The sequence below is a fragment of the Hippopotamus amphibius genome, chromosome 8 (genome assembly GCF_030028045.1).
Source record: "Hippopotamus amphibius kiboko isolate mHipAmp2 chromosome 8, mHipAmp2.hap2, whole genome shotgun sequence".
Taxonomy (NCBI): domain Eukaryota; kingdom Metazoa; phylum Chordata; class Mammalia; order Artiodactyla; family Hippopotamidae; genus Hippopotamus; species Hippopotamus amphibius.
In genome coordinates this window covers 94,646,010-94,671,239 of record NC_080193.1, presented here as the reverse complement: position 1 = coordinate 94,671,239, position 25,230 = coordinate 94,646,010, and the positions used below count along the sequence as shown (strand labels likewise).

Genomic DNA, 25,230 nt, shown 5'->3' with positions numbered 1-25,230 from the left:
CTCTCACCCAGATTATTCAATTAATGGTGTCCCTGCTTTAGTCCTACACTCTTCTTCTGTAGTCTAATGTCAACATAGAAACCAGAGAAATCCTACCAAGATGGCATCCATCTCATTTAATTTCTCTGTATATAACACTGCAATGGCTGTTCATGTAACTCAGAGTAGAATCCAAAGTCCTCATTAATACCTAGAAAGCCCTAGATAAACAGGCTTCTGTTACTTTCTGATTTCATCTCTTGCTACTCTGTTCCTTATGATTCTGTACCTGTCACACAGGATTCTGGTGTTCCTCCAGTTTGCCAGGAACGTTATTACCTCAGGACCTTTGTTTGCACTTGTTCCCTTTGCCTGGGTTATCTTCCAGAAAATCGTATGTCTAACTTCCTTATTTCCTTCATGTCTTTTCCCAAATGTTCTACTCAGCGATGTCATCAGGGTCTAATCAATCTAAAATTACACACATACACGTACACATCCCTGACATTTCATATTCTATTTTCCTATTTACTTGTTTATGGTTTGCCCCACTCCCTGGAACATAAACTCCCCAAAGGCAGTAGTTTTTTCACTGTTGTGTACCCTAATATGTCCCTAGCACCCAGAATCTTCCTGGTACACAATAGGTACTTAACAATATTTATTGAATATATACACGAGCAGAATTAGAGTTGTTTACATAATGAACATTTTGTTTCAGAAAATGGCAAAATCAAAGTTATAAGGAAATATATACTGACCAATTTACTGGCATGCAATGTTCTAAAAATTTAACTTTATATTTCAATAACTTTTAAGGAATGCAGAAAAGTTTTAGAAGAGAAAAAGATGCAATCCTGATTTTTAAAATATTGAAGATGAGCATAAGACAGTGGTGAAGTGCAATATTTTGCTAATATTCGCTTTTATATTCTCTTTCATTTCTATGTACTTTCAAGAGAGCAGAACAAACACTATAGTCTCAGTGCTTCAGACAGTTCCTGACATAATAGGCATTTAATATTTGTTGAATTACATATATATGTATATATACATATTCATACTGGCAACCCATAGAAAAATCACTGATAAGAAAATGAGACATGTGAGAAGTGAGGGCATCACCTATTTCAGTAAGAACACCCAGAGGAGTGAAGTACATTATGCAAAAGTTTTCTAACACTACCGTATCAAGGCAGGAGGGTCATATATTTAGCTTAAGGAAAGCCAGAACTTGCTATAAGTGATTGAATACAATATGAGGAATAAAGGGATGAAAAATAAATAGCCTATTTAAAGAAAGGGATAAGGCTCTTATGAGATATATTATGTATTTCACAGAAAGTCCATATATTTGAAGAAGTAAATAAAATATGCCACACTACCTATACTATACAAATGTCTGGGTCTGAAAGCAGGACAGTGTAAAGTTGCTCAATTTTTCCACATCTATTTTTGCCTACCCACAGAAGGGAGGCAGGAAGAAACCTCAAAAGCCAATATGTTCAAGATGTTCAGCAGCAAGATGAAACATGCATGATGAAAGAAATCTTGCAGGCAAGGTTCTGTCAGTGGTTCACCCATGGGTGGCTGCATCGTGTACCACCGAGACACTTGCATACTTAAACAAAAGACGATGTTGGTACCCAGTGTAGAGCACCACAGAAAACCCTTCATGATGTGTGTGTGTCTTATTGATTTCTATAGTTTTCCAAGTCTATGGTGGTCCCTCACAATTCAGTGGTTAGCTCTGGCAACCCAGGAACTTCCTTAGCTATTTGTGCTCTGATTGGCGGTACAGTCTTCAGCATGCCTTTTCCTCATATAGAAATTGTAGCCCATTCTTGGTATTCAACTACCCCAACATGGGATTGGAAATATTACACAAAGAATCACTTGTTTATTTCTCTGCTATAAGACTAATTCTTAGTTCATTTGAGTTTGGTACATTAATATTAATTTATATGTACATAAATTAATGTATAAATATGATATTAATAAACATTATTATCAGAACAATTTGCTTGTAGTTATTTCTAAATACTGTCACTACCAGTATATTATGCACATTTCGCATTCACCAAAATTCTAAGCTGTTCTTAAATGTGCATTATGTTACATACACGCTTTCCTAATGGACCTTTTTTTTTAAGCATCATAAAGAGTATCAGTTTGATGCCATAATAGGAATCTCAAATGCTTTATCAAATGGCAATTATCATATTCTCCAAATTTCTCAGCAGGAAACTGAAAATGTAATCTTTCCAGCAATAATTTTCATTTAGTCATATTAACATCACACTTGATAAAGAGGCCTTACACATAGGGTGGTTTTGAAAGAAACTGGTCCTGAGACGTTTACAAGTTGGAAAGCTCTGTAAGATGAGCAAAGGTTCCACCTTCATTAGAAATATAAGCATACAGCATTGTTAGTGTCAAAATACCAAGTAAGAATGCAACTGGTGACACAGCATAGCTGCTGATGCCTCCATCAGGAACACAGATGAGGAAACGCAATGGGATTGACCAATGGGTTATAATACAGATCTGCCATATGTAGGCTCCATGAGGACAGTGGCTGCTTTATCTGTTACACTGTACTTTGTAACTCCAGCACCAGCACAGAGCCCAGCGCTGAGTATACAATAGATGTTTGCTGAGTTGAGGAATGAACAAAAGGTTCCCTCCACCTTTTCATCACCCACTTCACCCCCCGCATTTATTAAGCATCTATTATGTGCCAGGTTCTGGACCTTATATACTTGAACTCCCCTTTTATGGATGTGGTACCATTTTAGAGGTGAGAATATTGTGACTCAGAGAACTTAAATAATGTACACACTTATTAAACAGCAGAGCTGGATGAGTTGGTTATTTCATGAACGTAAAGGATGTAACCGGGTTCTGGGATCACCACAATGTGTAAATATGGGAGGGAACACACCTACGAACATTAGCATTTTCACAACAATTTCAGGGTATTTTTCTTTGCTCTTTCTATGTAAACACATCAAAAATAATTCTAGTTTTGAGACTCCATATAAGCTTTCCCAAATTTCTGAGGCAATCAGAAATTTAGTTTTGAGAAAAGCTTTGTTGGTTTCAACTTCAATATCGCATCTCAAGGAATGTTGTAGGAATAGGTGATATTTTTGAAATGTAAGCACTTGGAAAACAAGGGAACACTAAAATAATGCATAATGATATACCCTACAAGTAAGTGGTGTTTAATCTCTGCCTTCTTTAGACAGTAGCATCTCCACTCCATGAAACAATGGAACATATGAAAATGGAAAGTATGACTGATGGAAGTGAATTGAGTCTCTGAAGATATTTAGGGTTCATTTTCTGTATCTGCTCATGGTACAGTCTGCCCCAGCCTTTTATAAGTTCTGACAGAATCATAATTTTATTCATAGTATCTTTCTCAATTATAGACATTTAAAAGGGTATAATTTAAGCCACATTACTTATTCAAGTATTTGACACAATATTTCCTCTGATATATGAATAGCAATAGATATTTTTAAAACTCTCACTGCTTTGTACCTAGAATAGCAATTTAGCAGAACTCTAGATAATAGCCTGAAGCTTATTTACCAAAAAAAAAAAAAACCTTTAAAAATAGATCATCAGGATATAACGTACAATATGATGACCATAGTTAACACTGCTGTATGATACATAGGAACATTGTAAAGAGTATAAATCCTAAGAGCTCTCATCACAAGGAGAATTTTTTTCTTTCTTTCATAATTTTTTCTCTTCTTTTCTTTTTATTGTGTCTATATGAGATGACAGATGTTAGCTATGGTGGTAATTATTTTATAACATATGTAAATCAAACCATTATGCTGTACTTAAAAAAGAAATTTAAAAAATAGATTACTTGATTGAAAACCAACTATTTACCACAGTAAATATAATGAATTTAAATTTTCATTTATTAATAGACATGATTCTATAAAAATGTGAATACAACTCATTAAAAATATAACCTCAAGTCACTTTTCATTCCAGCCAAATGACCAAATTGCTTTCTCACTATTATTGGTTTGTCATTGAATTATTGAGTCCCTGCTTCTCGTAGGTCACTTTAAAGAAACGGAACTAAACACCCAAAGAGGCATATTTGTGGGAATAATAAAAGATAAGAATCTTTTCTGTTTTAATATTCTCTAAGCATATTATGGTTAACATTTCTAAATTAGCTTCTTGTGGGTTAGTATTTTTTCCATAGTTTTTTGAAAGCTAAATTTTGGAAACAGTGTTTGTACATACATCCCACTGTGAACACGTTTGCTGGTTCATTCTAATTATTTCATTTTTTAAATAGTGACTCCAATATAATATGTTTGGCATTAATGAAATTAAAGGTTGTGACTGAATAACTATAATGATTTAATATTTGAGAAATAAACATTTATCTTTTGTCTCTAATTTTATTTTCTCTCATTACTTTAGCTAAAATTTGACAGGCATATTTCACTCAAAGACCATTATCTGTTTTTAATGTGCAATCACATTAAGAACATTACCTAGTTAACTTATAGGATGCCACCTATAAAAAATAAAAAGAGAAGCATTCAATAGAATGTAGAAGGTAAGGAAACATCTCACTTGAAAATTAGTTTATTAAAAAACGATCTTTCCTGAAAGATTTATTAAATAAATAGTGTAGGTCAAGACACTTGACTTGTTTTGCTTCTTAGAAAACATATAATATTATTGTCTTACAAATCTCTTTCTACTTCTATTTCTGTGTGTATATATAGAGATGTCTAAGTACATACATACATATATAGCAATACTGTATTTGTCTAATGATATCAAGCCATGATACAATTCATATAACTATAGTTTTCTTTAAAAGAATCATTTAGCTTGGTTTTATCTCAATCATGCTACTAAAATTTCTCTAAAATGTATTCTACTTCTTTAATTATTAAATAGGATATACACTATATGACTTAACATTTCATGTTGCTAACTCAGAGCCACCCTTATGGACATCAGTTTCTCTACTCTGCTGTAATAAAGCAATGCCTCAGAGGTGCAAGTAGCATGAGGCCACTTTAATGTCTTGGAGTATTCATTAAGTATTTGTCTTCAATTCTTGTTCTTCCATATTTTCCTCTTACCTGAAATTATCATTTTTCAGTACAACTGCTTTTCTACATTATTTTATATCCAAATATCTATGTTAGTCAGCCCTCAAATATGAAATAACATGCATGAGTTTGGCAAGGACTTTTTTTTGCTGCTGCCGAGATTTTAATTTCTGAGTTTAGAACAAGACACTGATACTCAAATGAAGTGTAAAAGAATGTTTATACAATTTTATCTTTATTTAATAGGAGGCTCAATCAAGCCAAAGGAGCAGCCTCTGGCATCTATCCCATAGCAGCATCTTGTCCATGTCTCGCAGTCCCTGTCTTGAGAAGATGGACACAGACTTAGGGTGGAGTTACATTAAAAATGGATCCACAGGAACTTCCCTGATGGCGCTGTGGTTAAGAATCCACCTGCCAAGGCAGGGAACACGGGTTTGAGCCCTGGTCTGGGAAAAACCCACATGCTGCGGAGCAACTAAGCCCGTGAACCACAGCTACTGAACCTGTGCTCTAGAGCCCATGAGCCACAACTATTGAGCCCAAGTGCCAAAACTACTGAAGCCTGCACAACTAGAGCCCGTGTTCCACAAGAGAAGTCACCACAACAAGAAGACCATGCACCACAACAAAGAGTAGCCCCCACTCGCCACAACTAGGGAAACTCCATGCACAGCAATGAAAACCCAACGCAGCCAAAAATAAAAATAAACAAACAAATTTATTTATCTTATTAACCTCACAGATACCCTAAAACACACCACCTGACATAGCGCTAATCATCAGAGAGAAAAGACACAGAGCCACACACCAGAAAGCAGACACGAGACCCCCCCCACCAGGAAGCCTACTCAAGACACAGGAAAACCCCACCACAGGGGGCAGAGAGCAGAAACAAGAGGAACTACTACTAGGCAGCATAGGGAAAGGAGACAGAAAATCCTATAAATTCGACAAAATGAGAAAAAGAAACACCATGCAGGCAAAGGATCAGGGGAAAAACCCACAAGACCAAATAAATGAAGAGGAAATAGGAAAATTGGCTGAAAAAGAATTCAGAGTAATGATAGTAAAGATGATCCAAAATCTCAATAATAAAATACAGAAAATACAAGAAACAGTTAATAAGGACTTAGAAGAACTAAACAACAAACAAATAGTAATGGACAACAAAATAACTGAAACTAAAAATACTCTAGGTGGTATAAACAGCAGAATAACTGAGGCAGAAGAACGAATAAGTGAGTTGAAAGATAGAATGGGGGAAATAACTGCCACAGAGCAGGAAAGAGAAAAAAGAATAAAAAGGGTGGAAGACAGTCTCAGAGACCTTGGTGACAACATTAAGTGCACCAACATTCGAATCAGAGGCATTCAGAAGAAGAAGAAGAAAAAAAGAAAGGGTCTGAGAAAATATTTGAAGAGGTTATAGTGGAAAATTTCCCCAACATGGGAAAGGAAATAATTAATCAAGTCCAAGAAGTACAGAGAGTCCCACACAGGATAAACCCAAGGAGAAATACACCAAGGCACATATTAATCAAACTAATGACAATTAAACACAAAGAAAAAATATTAAAAGCAGCAAGAGAAAAACAGCAAAAAACATATAAGGGAAAACCCATAAGGATAACAGCTGATCTTTCTGCAGAAGTTCTGCAGGCCAGAAGGGAATGGCAGGATATACTGAAAGTCCTGAAAGAGAAAAACCTACAGCCAAGAATACTCTACCCAGCAAGGATCTCATTCAGATTTGATGGAGAAATCAAAGGCTTTACAGACAAGCAAAAGTTAAGAGAATTCAGCACCACCAAACCAACCTTACAACAAGTGCTAAAGGAGCTTTTCTAAGCAGGAAACACAAGAGAAGGAAAAGACCTACAAAAACAAACCCAAAACAGTTAAGAAAATGGTAATAGGAGCATACATGTCAATAATCACCTTAAATGTAAATGGATTAAATGCTCCAACCAAAAGACACAGACTAGCTGAACAGATACAAAAACAAGACCCTTCTATATGCTGCCTACAAGAAACCCACTTTAGACCAAGGGACACATATAGACTGAAAGTAAAGGGATGGAAAAAAGATATTCCATGCAAATGGAAGTCAAAAGAAAGCTGGAGTAGCAATATTCATATCAGACAAATTAGACTTTAAAGTAAAGACTATTACAAGAGACAAGGAAGGACAATACATAATGATCAAGGGATCAATCCAAGAAGAAGGTATAACAATTGTAAATATCTATGCACCCAACACAGGAGCACCTCAATACATAAGGCAAATGCTAACAGCCATAAAAGCGGAAATCAACGGTAACACAATAATAGTAGGAGACTTTAACACTCCACTTTCATCATGGACACATCATCCAAACAGAATATACATAGGGACACACAAGCTTTAAATGACACATTAGACCATCTCGCCTTAATTGATATTTATAGGTCATTCCATCCAAAAACTACAGAATACACTTTCTTCTCAAGTGCACATGGAACATTCTCCAGGATAGATCACATCTTGGGTCACAAATCAAGCCTCAGTAAATTCAAGAAAATTGAAATCATATCAAGGAACTTCTCTGACCACAACGTGATGAGACTAGATATCAATTACAGGAAAAAAAAATGTAAAAAATACAAACAATAAACAATACACTATTAAACAACCAAGAGATCAATAAAGAAATCAAAGAGGAAATCAAAAAATACCTAGAAACAAATGACAATGAAAATGCAACAACCCAAAAGCTATGGGATGCAGCAACAGCAGTTCTAAGGGGGTAGTTTATATCAATAAAGTCCTACCTCAAGAAACAACAAAAAAATTGAATAAACAATCTAACCTTGCACCTAAAACAGTTAGAGAAAGAAGAACAAAAAAACCCTAAAGTTAGTAGAAGGAAAGAAATCATAAAGATCAGAGCAGAAATAAATGAAAAAGAAATGAAGGAAACAATAGCAAAGATCAATAAAATGAAAAGCTGGTTCTTTGAGAAGATAAACACAGCCATTAGCCAGACTCATCAGGAAAAAAAGGGAGAAGACGCAAATCAACAGAATTAGAAATGAAAAAGGAGAAGTAACAACCAACAGCGCAGAAATGCGAAAGATCATGAGAGACTACTACAAGCAACTATATGCCAATAAATTGGATAACCTGGAAGAAATGGATAATTTCTTAGAAAAGTACAATCTTCCAAGACTAAACCAGGAAGAAATAGAACATATGAACACACCAATCACAAGTACAGAAATTGAGACTGTGATTAAAAATCTCCCAACAAACAAAAGCGCAGTGCTAGATGGATTCACAGACAGATTCTATCAAACATTTAGAGAAGAGCTAACACCTATCCTTCTCAAACTCTTCCAAGATATAGCAGAAGGAGGAACACTCCCAAACTCACTCTATGAGGCCACCATTACCCTGATACCAAAACCAAGCAAAGACGTCACAAAAAAAGAAAATTACAGGCCAATATCACTGATGAATACAGATGCAAAAACCCTCAACAAAATACTAGCTAACAGACTCCAACAGCACATTAAAAAGATCATACACTGTGATCAAGTGGGGTTTATCCCTGGAATGCAAGGATCCTTCAATAGATGCAAATCAATCAATGTGATACATCATATCAACAAATTGAAGGATAAAAACCATAGGGTATTCTGAATAGATGCATAAAAAGCTTTTGAGAAAATTCAACATCCATTTATGATAAACACTCTCCAGAAAGTGGGCACAGAAGGAAATTACCTCAACATAATAAAAGCCATATATGAAAAACCAAAAGTCAACATCGTTGTAAATGGTGAAAATCTGAAAGCGTTCCATTTAAGAACAGGAACAAGACAAGGGTGCCCACTCTCACCATTATTATTCAACACAGTTTTAGAAATTTTAGCCACAGCAATCAGAGAAGAAAATGAAATAAAAGGATCCAAACTGGAAAAGAAGAAGTAAAACTGTCACTCTTTGCAGATGACATGATATTATACATAGAAAACCCTAAAAACTCTACCAGAAAACTGCTAGCACTAATCGATGAATTTAGTAAAGTAGCAGGATACAACATTAATGCACAGAAATCTCTTGCATTCCTATACACTAACAAGGAAAGAGCACAAAGAGAAATTAAGGAAACGCTCCCATTTACCACTGCAACAAAAAGAATAAAATACCTAGGCATAAACTTGCCTAAGGAGGCAAAAGACCTGTAAGCAGAAAACTGTAAGACACCGATGAAAGAAATCAAAGATGATACAAACAGATGGAGAGACATACCATATTCTTGGATTGGAAGAGACAACATTGTGAAAATCACTATCCTGCCCAAAGCAATTTACAGATTCAATGCAATCTCTATCAAATTACCAATGGCATTTTTCACAGAACTAGAACAAGAAATCTTACGATCTGTACAGAAACACAAAAGACCCCGAATAGCCAAAGCAATCTTGGGAAGGAAAGATGGAGTTGGTGGAATTAGGCTTCCTGACTTCAAACTATACTACAAGGCCACAGTGATCAAGACAGTATGGTACTGGCACAAAAACAGAAAGGAAGATCAATGGAACAGCATAGAGAACCCAGAGGTAAACCCAAGCACATATAGGCACCTTATCTTTGACAAAGGAGGCAAGAGTACACAATGGAAAAAAGACAGCCTCTTCAGTAAGTGGTGCTGGGAAAATTGGACAGCTACATGTCAAAGAATGAAATTAGAACACTTCCTAACACTATACACAAAAATAAACTCAAAATGGATTAAAGACCTAAATGTAAGGCCAGACACTATCAAACTCCTAGAGGAAAACATAGGCAGAACTCTCTATGACATACAACAAAGCAAGATCCCTTTTGACCCATCTCCTAAAATCATGGAAATAAAAATCAAGAATAAACAAATGGGACCTAAGGAAACTGAAAAGCTTTTGCACAGTGAAAGAAACCATAAACAAGACAAGAAGACAACCCTCAGAATGGGAGAAAATACTTGCCAATGAAGCAACGAACAAAGGATTAATCTCCAAAATATACAAGCAGGTCATGCAGCTTAATACCAAAAAAGCAAATAACCCAATCCACAAATGGGCGGAAGACCTAAATAGATATTTCTCCAAAGAAGACATGCAGATGGCCAACAAACACATGAGAAGATGCTCAACATCACTAATCATTAGAGAAATGCAAGTCAAAGCCACAATGAGGTATCACCTCACACTGGTCAGAATGGTCATCATCAAAAAATCTGGAAACAATAAATATTGGAGAGGGTGTGGATAACAGGGAACTCTCCTGCACTGTTGGTGGGAATGTAAGTTGGTACAGCCACTATGGAAAACAGTTTGGAGGTTCCTTAAAAAACTACCATATGATCCAGTAATCCCACTGCTGGACATATACCCAGAGAAAAACAGAATCCAAAAAAAAAGTGCCAAAATGTTCACTGCAGCACTCTTTACAATAGCGAGGACATGGAAGCAACCTAAATGCCCATCAACAAATGAATGGATAAAGAAGATGTGGCACATATATACAATGGAATATTACTCAGCCATAAAAAGGAATGAAATGGAGCTGTATGTAATGAGGTGGATAGACCTAGAGTCTGTCATACTGAGTGAAGTAATCCAGAAAAACAAATACTGTATGCTAACTCATATATACAGAATCTTAAAAAATGGTACTGAAGGGCCCAGTGACAGGTTAAGAATAAAGATGCAGATACAGAGAATGGACTGGAGGACACAGGGTTGGGGGGGGGCAGCAAAGGGGAAGCTGGTATGAAGTGAGAGCGTAGCATAGACATATATACACTACCAACTGTAAAACAGATAGCTAGTGGGAAGTTGCTGTATAACAAAGGGAGATCAACTCGATGATGGGTGATGCATTAGAGGACCAGGACAGGGAGGGTGGGAGGGAGTCGCGGGAGGAAGGGAATATGGGGATATATGTATAAATACAGCTGATTCACTTTGGTGTATTTTAAAAACTGGTAAAAGAGTGTAAAGCAATTATATTTCAATAAAGAACTTAAAAAAAAGTTATGAATATTTACACATTTTCCTAAAAAATATACTCATCAGTAATTTTTACCTAAGATTAGTGATTACTGCTTAAGAGCCAATTTGATCAATTGCTTTTGAAGTTAATACCAAGAAATACTTTCTTAGAAATGATGCTTTTTCTTTCATTAAATGACAAGAATAAAAAAAAAAATGTATCCACATGTTAGACCCATCTTTGTTCTGTAGTTATATTATTCATTCATCCAATCAATCAACAAATATTTATTATACTTCAATTTGTTTGAGGTACCATAATTGAAACTAGGGTAGATGAAAAAGTGAATTACAGATGAGCCTTCAACTGTGTCTTACATATTACAGAAAATGAACCGTTGAAGGTATTCTTTGCAGACATATGTATCACATAATGGCTGAAAGTAATTATTTTAAAAGCACATTTTTACTGAGTTTAACAAATATAATGTTACATTGTAAAATTAGTTGAAATTATCATGATGTATAAAACTCTTAAATATAATTATTTTATTGGTATAAGGGCAAGAGTTTTCTGAAGGGCCACACCACTACCATCACATTTATTTCGTTTACGTAGTTTAAAATTTTCTTTATTGAGGAAAGGAATAGCTTGCCTCTTACATAAGATTGAATAAACTCATCTTTAAGAATACAGAATATTTTATTTTTCCTCAAAAGACATCTTATGTTCAAGAGACAGAAACTGTGCAAAATAAAAATGTGTTAAAGAACCTGTCCATTTAAATTATCATTTCCTCTCCAAGATTTTCTGGTTTCCAGCCATTGGCACACATGCATTTCTCAGAACTGGACTGGATCATAACTCAGGTGACTTGTCTAGAACATACAACCATGAGCCTTTGTGGATAATATTCTATTTAAATAGAAAAGAAAGAGATGGACAAGTAGCTTTAGAAGTCTAACAAATGTACTTTTTTCATTCTGTCAAATATATATATACACAATATATACATATTTATGTCCATATTTATGAGATAATTCATTTTTATTCAAAGTAAGATTTTTTTTCCCCTACAATTTAATTTATCCACAGAAATGTTTAGGAATTGGAAGTGTAAACCACTTCTATATGGCCAAACTCTGTCAACGAAATTATCTGTGCTTAACAAAGGGACAAAATATAAGTTTATATACGGGGATATGTTTATAAAAACAGTTGATTGAACCTGGTGTACCCCCAAAAAATTAAAAAAAAAAAATAAGTTTATAGAGCATAGGGTGAGAATTGGAAGACTGATAAAATGAGTAATAAGGTTCATTTCAAACAACATGTAATTTTGTGCAATCAGAATGTATATATATATATATATAGTAAAACTGGAGCTATAATATAAGGTTATATACTTTTATTTTGAAATAAAAATTATATCTCAATGTGAAAAAGAAAAATATTCTATAAGCCTTTTACTCTGTCTCTCTCAGTCTCTCTCTCTGTCTCTCTGTCTCTCTCTCTGTCCCTCTCTCTCACTATATATATATATATATATATATATATATTTATATATATATATTTCTTAAGAAAACCTTTATATATATATATATTTTTTTTAAGAAAACCTGGTTGTGAAAAGAATTGGAAAGTTAATAATACACTAATTTTCTTTCTTGGTTAGAACAATTTAATGTAAAGAAAGATAGCATCACTTTTCAGAATTACGTGAAGAAACTGCCTTGAAAAGCTATTTCCTGGGTCCTTCTAAGATTAACCCTTTTGCAGAATATAGCTAACAATACCATTTCTTCCTTCCTCCCAATGAGAATTTAGCTGTAGTAATGCAGAAACATTGTTTTCATCACAGCTGTATCATTAGTTGACTAAGAAAAAAGTACCTGGCTCTTAATAGGTACCCCGGAATTATTTGTAAAATGAATCAAACTATTGTTACTACTGACAACAGCTAGATATTTTTTTTTTGTAAAATTTGTTTTGGCTCCCTGATTAGAGTCAAATAAATGAACTGTAATGGTGAAACTTTGGGGTATTGGGACAAGCTGACTGGAATGATTTGGGGGGACAGTGGAGTAATTTCTGTGTTCTTCACATCAGGCTTCATAGTTTCAAATCTAATCTGTGTTCGAAGCCTCTAAGGCCAAGAGTCATGAGAGTTTGCATACCCTCAAGACATACTTTCATGACTTCTGACAAACAAATTTGCTTGTGAAGATGATACCATTCAACAGTGCAAAGGAAAACTCTGCTTGGCATTTTGTATACTTAAATTAGGGTGACATAGAAAACTAAAGTGCTAAACGGAAAATAGTTTCTGTAATTGCCTCCAGGTTATTTATTTCATAATGAGTATCCTTAACTTCACCTACAGTATAACTCTATCAGTTTGTTATAAGCCCACCTAATTAATAAAACCATATAACTCACAAGGATGCATTCCAGTGGAACCAAGCAAGACCTCCATAAGCATAAGTACACTACAGAGCTCCTAACTCTCACTGTAACATGGAAAGTTGAAACCCTACAGACATAAAACAGAGTTCTACTGTATTTTCTGATAGACCTTATAAGTAGAACCCACAATTAGAACTTCGTGAGAACATGAAAGAATATGATATAGTGACACTGATGGGAGCAATCTTTGATGGCTCATGGAAGGATCTATAATCTACGGAATCTTTAGCCTTATATATGCCTTACGTAGAAATTCTCGCATTTTCCCAGGCATATTTCTGAGATTCTCACTACATTAGAGTTGTATAGCTGTATCTATAGTCCCATTAGTCATCAACATCTTAGACAGTTTATACTAAAATTCTGCATTAGAATGAACTCTGACTCTATATTTACTTCTCGAAGTTATTCAAAATACCTAGAATTCATGGATTTCTTTCACATGTAATGTTATCTTGAAATTGGAAACTGTTTTTAGTTTCCAATCTCTGTGGCTAAAAAGGTCATTTCATAGTTTTCTACTTATTTCATTATTTCAGTATTGTGTTATTCAGCTTTGGTAGATGTCCATTGTTTCAGTGTCTTATTATTTTTTCTGAGACATTTCCAAGATCAGAAATACCAATAACATCTTCTCATTCTTTAAGGGAAAATGATATTCTAGTTTATTTACCCTTTTGTCCTGATATAGTGTATTATTGCTACACTACATTTACATCTTGAACCAATATGCAAGAATTATCTTAAGGTAACATATTGTAAAATATTTTAAAAATCCACACTTTAAATTTTAACCTTTAATGTTAAAGTACCAAGGCATTATGAAAAAAAATGAAACAAATAGAAGGATCAAAATGCTAATTGGACTAGTTACCACTAATTTAATAAGCTCCAAGTTAATTATCAAATCAATGTATTATTAGATTAAAACTGCCTAGTTGAGGCCATGACAAAATAGAATACACTAAAATTTAAATAAGACATTTAAAAACCTCTTAAGTACTGGGCATGTATATAATCCTTTTTATATCCTCAACATTGTCTAGCATAGTATTTTGCATATGTTAAGAGCTTGAAAAAAAATGTAAACTAATTATAGGTGATGTGATCTAATAGCAATGTCAGGGTTTTTAGTTATTATTGTGTTATATAGCATGATTATGTACATGTTCTTCAATAAATACAGATAGAAATATTGTGCAAAAGCAATACTGATTTTCTAAGAAGTGATACAAAAATGAAAACGGACCATGAGTATTACTGAAAGAGAATAATTTGATGGAAAATTTCTGTGATGTTAAACCCTGAGAAAGAAAAACTTGAGCCATATTGACCTTAATAAGAAATGACAAACCTTGAAAAGCTATCTATGAAATTTCTTTAAAGTAGTATGCTTTTCAGATAAGCAAAATTGTTTTACATTGTTACCAACTTCTATAAATGCCAGTTCAATTTCAGAATCCATTGTTAATTGTGATCATATCAAAGAAGAATCCTTTCTAGAGAGCAAAAGCATGAAAAAAAATGAAAAGATTATGTTAATAAAGCAAACATATCTTGTTATCATAGTAACTTTGAAACTAAAATATTCAGAGGAATCTTTTTTCCCCTATACCATTGTTTTGTGAGGAACTGGTTAGTTGATTACCAGCTCGTGGAACCATAATCCTTTAAAATGGTGTCATTTGGAAAGCTGACTAGGAGACTTACATGGAACAATAAGATCTTTTTCCCATGCTTCTGAAAATAAATTATGGAGACAGCACACCAGAAGGGACTCAAAAAGAAGGGACTCAAAACTATTGAGCAGACGTGAAGAAGCTTCATAAAGCACGTGTTTAATTTTTAAATTACTGCAGAAAGTTATTATTTTATGATAAAAGATATTACTGACTTGATATATAAAATTCAAAGATATTCTTTGGAAAAAAATTGAAGCCTTTCATTTGGAATGTTGGCTGGTTCTTATGGTCTGCAAGCCCAGGTACCAGAATGTACTCATTTCTCTTCTGTTTTAAAATAGAAGTTTAGGAACTCTTTGAGTATGAACTCAGTGTCATCTGTCCCATTTGTAAATCCTAAACTTATGGTTCGTCCTTCCACCATTCATGTCACCTTAAATCTTGTTCCATCATTCTTGGAGACCTGTTGTAATCAGAATAAATTTCAAAGGTTTGGTCCTTTCAACACAGTGCTAACTTCAGAGCTGAAGCATTTTCTTGGTTTATTCTTCCAAAAAGTTATTCCTCAACAAACATTTTTCTACAGAAGTAAATTTGATAACAACATTCAGACATTTACAAGTATATTAGAAGTCAGTATTGTCTCTGAGAAGTGAAAAAAACAAACAAAGCTTTAAAAGGTAGTTCCTACTTTTAGAACAACCTCTGAACATACATAAATGTTTCCCTTCTAATCAATACCAATTTGTCATTTTCTTAACAGTAGGCAAAACACGTTTGCTGCTTATTTCCAAAGAATGTGATGCCTTTAAGTTTTAACAAAAACACTTAACCTCAAAGTGCAATTCTTTAACAGTGCATTTTGTTCTGGCCAAGAACATTCCCAGCAGGTCACCCACTGCCATGTTTGGAGATTTGCATAATAACACAACTAAACACCTGACACGTCTCTGCATGTAGAAATTAATAACAAAGATCTTTCTCCCTTCGAGGTGTCCATTGCCATAGTTACCTCACAAGTTCCGGAAAATATGCTTAAATAAAGGAAGTCAAAAGCACTGGGGTAGAAATTAATCACTGACTGGAAAATAAGTTTTCATGATGAGGTCAGCCTTTTGTTTCTGGGTCAGACTGAAAAATTAGACAGTATTCTGATTTGAGCAGAACTGATTGCCTCTGGTTGGAGAGCTGGCTCTTAGGGTCTCACACAAAACACTGGCGTACTTGAGTGTACAGGGACAGTTGTCTTATGCATGTATTCTCTCAAGCCAGTTAAAAAACAAACAAACTTTCAACCTTTCCCTTTAGAATGGTCAGCTCTGCCAACGAGTCTGTAGTGGGAGCTCAGTAAAAGCATCAAACCAGTGACTGGTCTTGTGGGAACAAATGACAGGCCTGAAGCCTGTAGTGATGGACCATCCCTTCACAAACCCAAATAATAAATGCAGGACTTTGGAATATTTATTTGGAGATGAGAGGGGTTCAAGCTATGAATATTAATATTAAGAAAAATCAAGAACAGGGAGAGAAAAATTCAGAACTATCCAGTGAGGAGACCTCCAAGAAGAAGAGGCAATAGGACTAGCTTTACACGTTTTGTGGAAGGAATGAATAAGTAAAGTCTTAGTCCTGTAGAGTGTGCAGAGACTGCATGCCTGGCAGGAATTCAAAATGATGCAACTTTCTGTTAAATGATTTTGTGATACGTTATCAAAAACTTTCAAATATTAAAATCTTTTGACCCAATAATACAATTTAGAAAAATCTTTCCTGAGGAAATAACTGGAAATCTGTACAAAGAATTATGCATAGAAATGCTTGTCCCAGCATTATTCATGATAGTAAAAATTAGGTTTTTGTAGATAAGTCAATTATGCCATATCCACATGTGGAATGTTAAATTATTTAAAATCATTTAAACTGAGAATTATAATATTTAGTGAAAAAGCAGGAATATGTATATTATATGTATATATGTACACATATGTATATAAACTTTTGTGATATAACTGAATGCCTATCTAAGACCATTCTTACTTTATTTTGTGATATAATAGAATGAGTATCTAAGACTATTCTTACTTTATATCAAGACAGATTGTGAGTCCTAAAGAAATTTCTTAGAACTTTCCTCTCAGGCATCTTGAATTCCCAGGAAGCCAATTGTGCAATATTTTCTGTTCATGAAATTAAACAATGTCCATGTTATAAGACTGTTCCTGAAAGAAATTAACTACAGGTTAACTATACCTTTTCTATGCGAAGTATTTGTAAATTCCATCCCCAGACATTTTGTTTAGGGATCTTTCCCCTTCTGTTTATTAAACTCCTAATTATTTAGGAGAGGCTAGTCCATATGATTCAGGTTTCTTAAGGTTGCCTGAGGAGAATTCTTCCCTACAATGTCTAATAGCATTTAGCATGGAGAAGGGGAAGAGAATGGAAAAATATTTTTTTTAATCATAACTTCCCATTTCAAACCCCAAGAAAAGAAATCTGGCAGCCCTTTCGGTTGCTAGAGCAACAGGTCTTTGTCAGCTCCTTCCATCCCTATCTTTGCCTTGCTGGCCCCTAACAGAAGTGAGTGGAGCGGTACAATACTGTCTCAGGCTCAAGATCACTAAAACAAGTGATGATGCTAAGGGCTGAGCTTAGTTTGAGTGTTGCATCTAAATATGAAACCTATCTCAGTTTCTTGGAGTCCTGAAACAGATGTCACAACTCATTATAATGGAAAGAATCAAAGCGTGGTCAGCGGAGCAGAGTGACTTGCCTCTAAGGCCACCTAAAGTGATGGTTTAATGAATGATTAGTGTTTTCTACTTTTCAGCATTTTCTAACTTTTCCATAATGAGCATATAATAGGAGAAAAATGAGTATATTTAGAAGCATAAAAGTTTTAAAAAGCTGCTAATTCCCAGAGAAATCAATGACTTATAGAAATCTACTACTTGGAGGCTCCATATTGACTAATTCAAGTATTTATTCAGCAAATATTTATTATACATCTCATATGTTCTAAGCCTTGCTGTAAGGAGCCTAGAACATTTTTGACTCCAGTGAGCTTACAGTCTAGTGACAAAAGCATAAGGAATTAGTGCAATAAAGTGTTTACAGGTGCTTTGAGCTGTGACACAAATATGCACAAGATATACCCAGGGAATGAAGGAAATGATTACTGGCTGGTAGGGAGCAGGAAAGGCTTCATATGACAGATGAGTCTTAACTGATTCTTAAGCAATTGGAAAGGCTGCTTTACCATGGAGGCAAACGTCTGTGGGCATTGTAGACAAAAAGAGCAATACCCAACATAGAGAGAAACAAGAAACACCTCGACATTTCTCAAGAACTGCAAATTGGAGGATTTGGCAGAAGCTGGGTCACAAAGCGGAACCAAGAGACAGGAAAATTGTCAGGGGCTTTGCCCACTACCCTAGGGAGTTTGGGCTTTGTATTAAAGGCTGTGAGCCTGAAATGTTGGGAAACCAATTAGGACCCAATCATGTAAGTTCTAGTGAGAGCTGGTGGTTTAGAAGTGCTCAAGAGAAGAACCTACAGGACTTTAAAACTTCCCAAACACAGGATGAAGGGGAAGTTTACAATAAATCCAAGATTTCTGATTTGCATATCTGCGTGGATGAGGGTGCTAGCTGTTGAATAGGAGAACATATGAATTAGATTAGATTAGATATTAATAATGAGATTAAAAAGATTGGAAAGAGAAGTCAATGAGCTTGGTTTAGGTACATTGCATAGAAGTGCTTGAAGACTCCTAGATATTTAGAATTGAAGAAGATGGGGCTGGGAATTCCCTGGCTGTCCAATTGTTAGAGCTCAGTACTTTCCCTGCTGAGGGCCCTGGTTAGATACCTGATCAGGAACTAAGATCCTGCAAGCTGCGCAGCCGGGCCAAAATAAATAAACAAACAAACAAACTACTGGGTTGCAAACTCACTCTGTGAAGATATCAATTTCTCTACAACTGTGCAAGCGCAATATTGAGTAAATTAATCCATTATGGCAGGCAAAGAAGGATGGAAATGGATGCCGGGCACTGCACTGGAATGTGATCCTGGCTCCCCCTACTGTCCCACTCATTTCCCTTTAATTGGTAGATTGGGGAATACACAGAAGTTAAGGGCCAGGCAGCTAGGGTAGGACAGAAGCGAAGATATTCGAGATCTTTGAGGTAGTAACTGTTTACTAACTGGTATGAAACACACAACCATATCTGTATGTAACACATTAATTTCCAGCTCTGCTGTTCGAATTTCTTTTGTGTTTTTCTCTTGACTTTATTTCCCTCTTATTTACTTAGCAAAACTTACTGAGGGAATTAAACTAAATAAGGAGAAATGAGACTTTCCTGCATTGTAGTCAGAGTGTACAGGAGAATTATTGCATCTCTAGAGGACAGATCTAATAGTAGAAGCAAGAACTATTGGCTCTGAAGAAAACTGAGTAGGGAATCCTAGAGTAACAGGAAAGTGGTCAGCTCTGATCATTGTTTCCTATTTAGGTTATTACCTCGCAAGCACAGGGGGAGAGATTGGATTTGCTCCTTCAATGTAGTGAACTGTCTTCCATCAACAAGTTCTGGATCTCATCACTTTCCTCATTGTGCTTCTGAGGAAAAGCACTTTAAAGTGACGCTCCTACACTGGAAAAAGCTATTCACTTATGAATAGGAAAGCACCAAGTGAATCAGAATTTCTTTGCATTTCCCATTTAAAATTCTGTTGAAATTTTCTATAACTTATTGAAGAGACAATGCATTAGAATGAAAGCATATTGTACTGGGAGCCAATAAGCTTGGTTCTACATCAAATGCATACTTTCTAATCATAAAAATAAAACTAAATATTCGCATCTGTGAAACAGGGATAATGACACCTGCTCAGCCACTTTTTACAAGATTTCTAATGAAATGACAAAGGATATCTTTCAGTTTTACACTTCAATGACCTGATTATATTGAGCTCCTCATTTGCCTACTTTGGGTTATCATTTTATCTGAAAAGAAAGGTTTCTCCAAGATAGTTTCTTGCATTTTTTTCTACATCTAACATTCCACAATGTTAAAAACTGGAAAGAGAATATTTTATGAGTGATTGTGGATGGCTGGATAGCTTGGATAGCATTTTTTTTTCCCCCATTTTTTCCCCCATGGTCCTTGGTTCTTGCAAAATGTAGGCACACTGTGCCTAAATGAAGAGAGCTTTGTCTCAGACATTTATGTTATTCCCTGGCTAGTAAACAGTAAATTTGTATGAATTACGAGAAAGCAAATTACTGTGCTTACATAAATTGCATAAAAATCCAAGACATACATTATAGAGACATTTGCAAGCTGTTTGTACTTTTGAAATCCAGAAAATTAATTGTCATTCCCACTAAGGTAAATAATGATACCAAATAGACGAGGTAGATTTTATTTTTGATGCTTCCCCTGTTGAAAATCACAGAGAAATTTGAGATGACAGTTTCTTTTTATATGGAAGCAGCCTCTCAAATCTCTCAAATCCTACCTTCTCTAAATAGTTTTCCTTTAGATACTCATGATTTTGCCACCACCCCTTCCTTCATTTCTGTTTAGTCTGGTTGTACAAGTCCAATTATTTGCCTTCACTAATAATTACACCATGAATGGTATCTACTTTTATTCTCTGTAATTCTTGAAATCCATGTGTTTCTCTTATGACTTCTCTTATTGCATAGTATTTTAATATGGGCTAATGGCATAAGGTCTGGAAAGAAATTACATAATTTCTAGGTGTCTCAGTTTTCCCCGCCTATAAAATAGGCATAAAAATTCTACCTACCTCACAAAACTGGTAGAAGAATTAATATAAATGTGTCCACAGAAAGTCTTGTACTCAATAAGAGCTCAATAAATGTTAGCTAGCTATTATGCTACAATAGAAATAAGATCGATGCATTAAGTTTTTAATTGAATTTGTGTCCCCTTGAAAACACCACTAGGTCAAGCAATTTAGGAAAGAGTTATTGTGACTCTATGTAAAGAGGTTTAGTTTACCAGCTAACTTGTCTACTTATATCAGGTCATAGAGGGTTTTCAAGTAAATTCTTTGTTTGAGGTCATTGATATAATATCAACTCTGAAAGATATAAAATAGCCAAAATAATGGAATTAATTTTTAAAAATTTTTGTCAGGCTTATATTTTTTTTAATACAAGCAGAGTGTTTATTATCGGTTCACTAAATATTAGTCAATCTGATTGTCTATTTTGTTATTAATTTACCCTTGGGAAGTTCCCATTATCCCTAAACGGTTAGTCTTTAGCAAGCTGTCCTTTCCTCCACTTCAAGGGAAGGTTTTGCTTTCCTCCCATTCAACTTCCAGTCCTAATGATATCAGTAGGGATTCAGAAATAGGTAAAGACATCAGTGTCTTCTCACTTCCCTAAACTGTCTGCTCAGAGTGGAGCTGAACTAATTTGAATTAGTGAAGGCATCTCCTAGAGACTCTATCTAAACATGTTGGTGGTGAATAATGCCAAGTTATGTGGAAGAATGCTATACACTGCAGACCCTGGAGTGCAGAAAAGTATGCCAATTATATGAGTGTAGATTTAGAAAGTGTTAATATGCTGACAATCTTTTTTTAGATACTGCACAAAAAGAAGATAAAATAAAAGACAAGAGTCAAATATGACCCTTGTAATCAAGATGAATGAGAACACTTTATGAACAAAACAAAAAAGGAATTTAGGAGCCATATACATTGAGCATAGAAAGCACAAAAGAGTAATGCAGTACGGCCTCATGAACAATGTGAGAGATCGAGACTTTGGCCAGAAATTAAGCCCAATAAGCAAAATTATTTCTAGAATAGCAAACTCTGAAACAAGACAGTTATTTGCTTTTAAAACATATATTTTCTTCTTTTAAAAGAAGATTAAAATAAATAGAGCAGGTATGGTGTCTATCCAAAGCTGATCACATAATCTTTTGTCTTCCTGAATATTACCACATCTAAGATGGGTGCCAGGAAAAGATACTTTGAATTAAGAAAGGGTCAATTTCAGGTTGTCTTATTTGAGATTCTCTCCTTGCATATCATAATAATTCAACTTAAGAGAAATGAAGCCCTGTTCAAGGTAAGTTATAGGAAGTACAATAAATAAGGAAATCATTGAAAAATAAATAAGATGTTAAAGGATATCCATGTGCAAAAGCCGACAGGCATTGGGAAAAGATGGGGTCAAAGATGAAATGTTATCAAATGAAAACCCACCTCTCTTTTCCTCCACTAACCCTATCTGCTTCTAGCCACTCTACTATCCATATTCATAATTCAGAGTATCAAATACTTGATCTCATTGATTGGCTACATTCAATTAATACAGACAATTGGCTTGGGATTTTTTTCTTTTCTGTGTAAAGTTGTAGATCGAATTGACATTGCTGTATGGCAGGCATAATCAAAGCCCTTTTCCATCTCCTCCACTGCCATGGGTACCAAACACTTTCCATTTTGGAGTATATGACTACTGAAGTCACACTGCTGCTATTGCACTATGGATCCAGAAGAGTTTCTAAATAGTAGTTTAAACTTTCGCAGAAACTAAATGTGAAAAAATGGTATATCCAAAGCTCAGACAAATAGGACTAAAAGAATTACAGAAAAAAAGTCACTAAATCTAGAAGTCACAAATTCACCTAAACAAAAATGTTGACCATCAATTAAAATGAAGGTAAGGAATAGGAAAATAAAGTCAATACAAGCCACTTATGCATGTATTTGTACTACATTTCTAACTGTATCTTGAAAAGACAGGTAGAAATCCTTTATATAAATATTTCAAATTTATTAAGTCTTTTAAATCCTGGTTTAGTTGTACTAGAAATACACAAATACTCTTATCCAAGGGAGCTATATTGACCACCTGAGCACTGAAGGACACGTAGTTGTTCCAGGCCTGTGTATATCACATAGTCTTGTGCTGATAAGAGGAAATGGAAAGTGATTCTCCTGAGGCCCTGACAGATTAGCCACACATTCTCCACTCAGAAGTAAATGGAGTGTTTAATACACTTCTGCCTCAGGTCATATTTACTCTTTTATTGTTTGAATTACTTTCCAATTGGATTATGTTTAGAGAAGATGTGAGAATCAACCAGAAAGATGAGCAGTTAGCTTCACAAATTTTGTTTTCAGAGGTTATGAAATGTGCTTCAGTGATACACGTGTTGGTAAAGCCCATCCCTCGAATTGAAAAAGAAATGAATTTTGGTTTTGTTTCAATAGTATTTGTTTTTTTTTTTCAGGATTTTATCTGAAGGTACCATTTTTAACGGTAGGGAGTAATTCCACTGAAATTTGCCTTAAGTCCAAGAAACGATGCTGTAAGGAATGTTTATAGTCTCTGCATACTGTTTTGCAGAATGTCTATAATAAGGAGAAGGGAAGAAGGGATATTGAATAAATAAAAGATTATCTAGTATATGTGTTGGCAAAATATGATCCTTAGGTCAAATCTAGCCTGTGGCCTGTTTTCATACCGCCTACATGCTAAGGATTACATGTGTGTGTGTGTGTGTGTGTGTATTACATTTTTAAAAGGATATTAAAAAAAGAATAAGATTAAGATGTGACAGAGACTAGAGACCATATATGGATCACAAAGCCCAAGATATTTAAATACCTGGCCCTTTACCAAAAGTTTGCCAACTCTTGGTCTAAAAGGATATAGTGATAAGGAGTACTTGTTAGCTTGGATTTTGGTGTTAAGATGTATTAATTATCTTAGTGTAGTAAAGTGAGAAATTGTGGATATGTGTAAGAAAAGCAAGAGAATAGTAAACAACACTGGACATTACAGTTCATGGTTTTGGTTAAAAGGAAATTGTAATGAATACAGCATTTAGAGATAATCTAGGAGAAATAAAGAGTCATGCTAAACAGTCCATCATCATTACTAGATTATATTAATGATGATATTCACAGACAAAATGTGATACCCACAGTCGAATGGTGATTTCCACAGATTGCAGGTGAGACAGTTTTATGTACCAAACCGAACAAAAAGATCAGGAAATTGCAATTTAAAAAAATGTGAAGATAAAAGATATCTAAGCTCCAAAAAGGTTTAATGACTAATATTTCCGTTACTCAAAATCCTTTCAAGTATTTAATCTTACATTTTAAAATAAGAAATTACACACATAAAACAGTTTAAGAGTAAAAAGGTCCTTCGCAAATATATGCCACTCTTTAGAAGCAGCACCGCTAATAGTTTTTAGATTATATAGCCTTCCATGTATTTTTCTATGCATTTATTTATTAATGCAAACACATATAACACTGGTTGCTATTTGTTTATTTTACACAACTGGAAATACATCATGTAGATTTATCAGTACCTTCCTTTTAAAATTTTGTATGTTAAAGGTCTTACAGATCTTTCCACGTTAATATAATATAGGAGTACTTCATTATTTATAACTGCTTCACCAAGTTCTCTGGGTATGTAGCATAATTTATTCCCTCTCTTTTAGATAATTCCTCTCTTATACATATAAATAGTTCTCTATTTTGATATTATGAATAATGTACATTTTGCCCATGTCTTCTGTGCCTTTTTTTACTTCCTCTCAGTGTACATCAGGCTCAGCTGTCATTTTCTAATTGCTGTTTGCATAGATATTTTATTATTATTCTTAAGCACTTTTCCTAAAAGAGCTCTTATTTCTTTAAATAGTTGGATAATCAAAATCCTTATATTATTTTAAAGTTGGATTTTGGAAAGAAAACTATTTGGCAAATACTAAGTGGTCTGTTTGAATATAGATATGAGTATTGACAGATAAATATCTGGAATTACCCAAATATGTGATCTTCTGCCTCAGAAAATGGTGAGTTCCTTGCAGTTAGAAATATCTAAATATGGACAGGACAACCTATTACAGAGTCATTTCAGAGGAGATTAAAGCACTCGAGTACTA

General features: G+C 34.6%; 1 protein-coding gene across 1 annotated transcript in view; it reads right to left on the bottom strand.

Moving 5' to 3' along the window:
* Positions 1-25,230, bottom strand: part of ERBB4 (erb-b2 receptor tyrosine kinase 4) — a 1,095,516-nt gene that overhangs the window by 114,915 nt on the left and 955,371 nt on the right. The window lies entirely within an intron of this gene.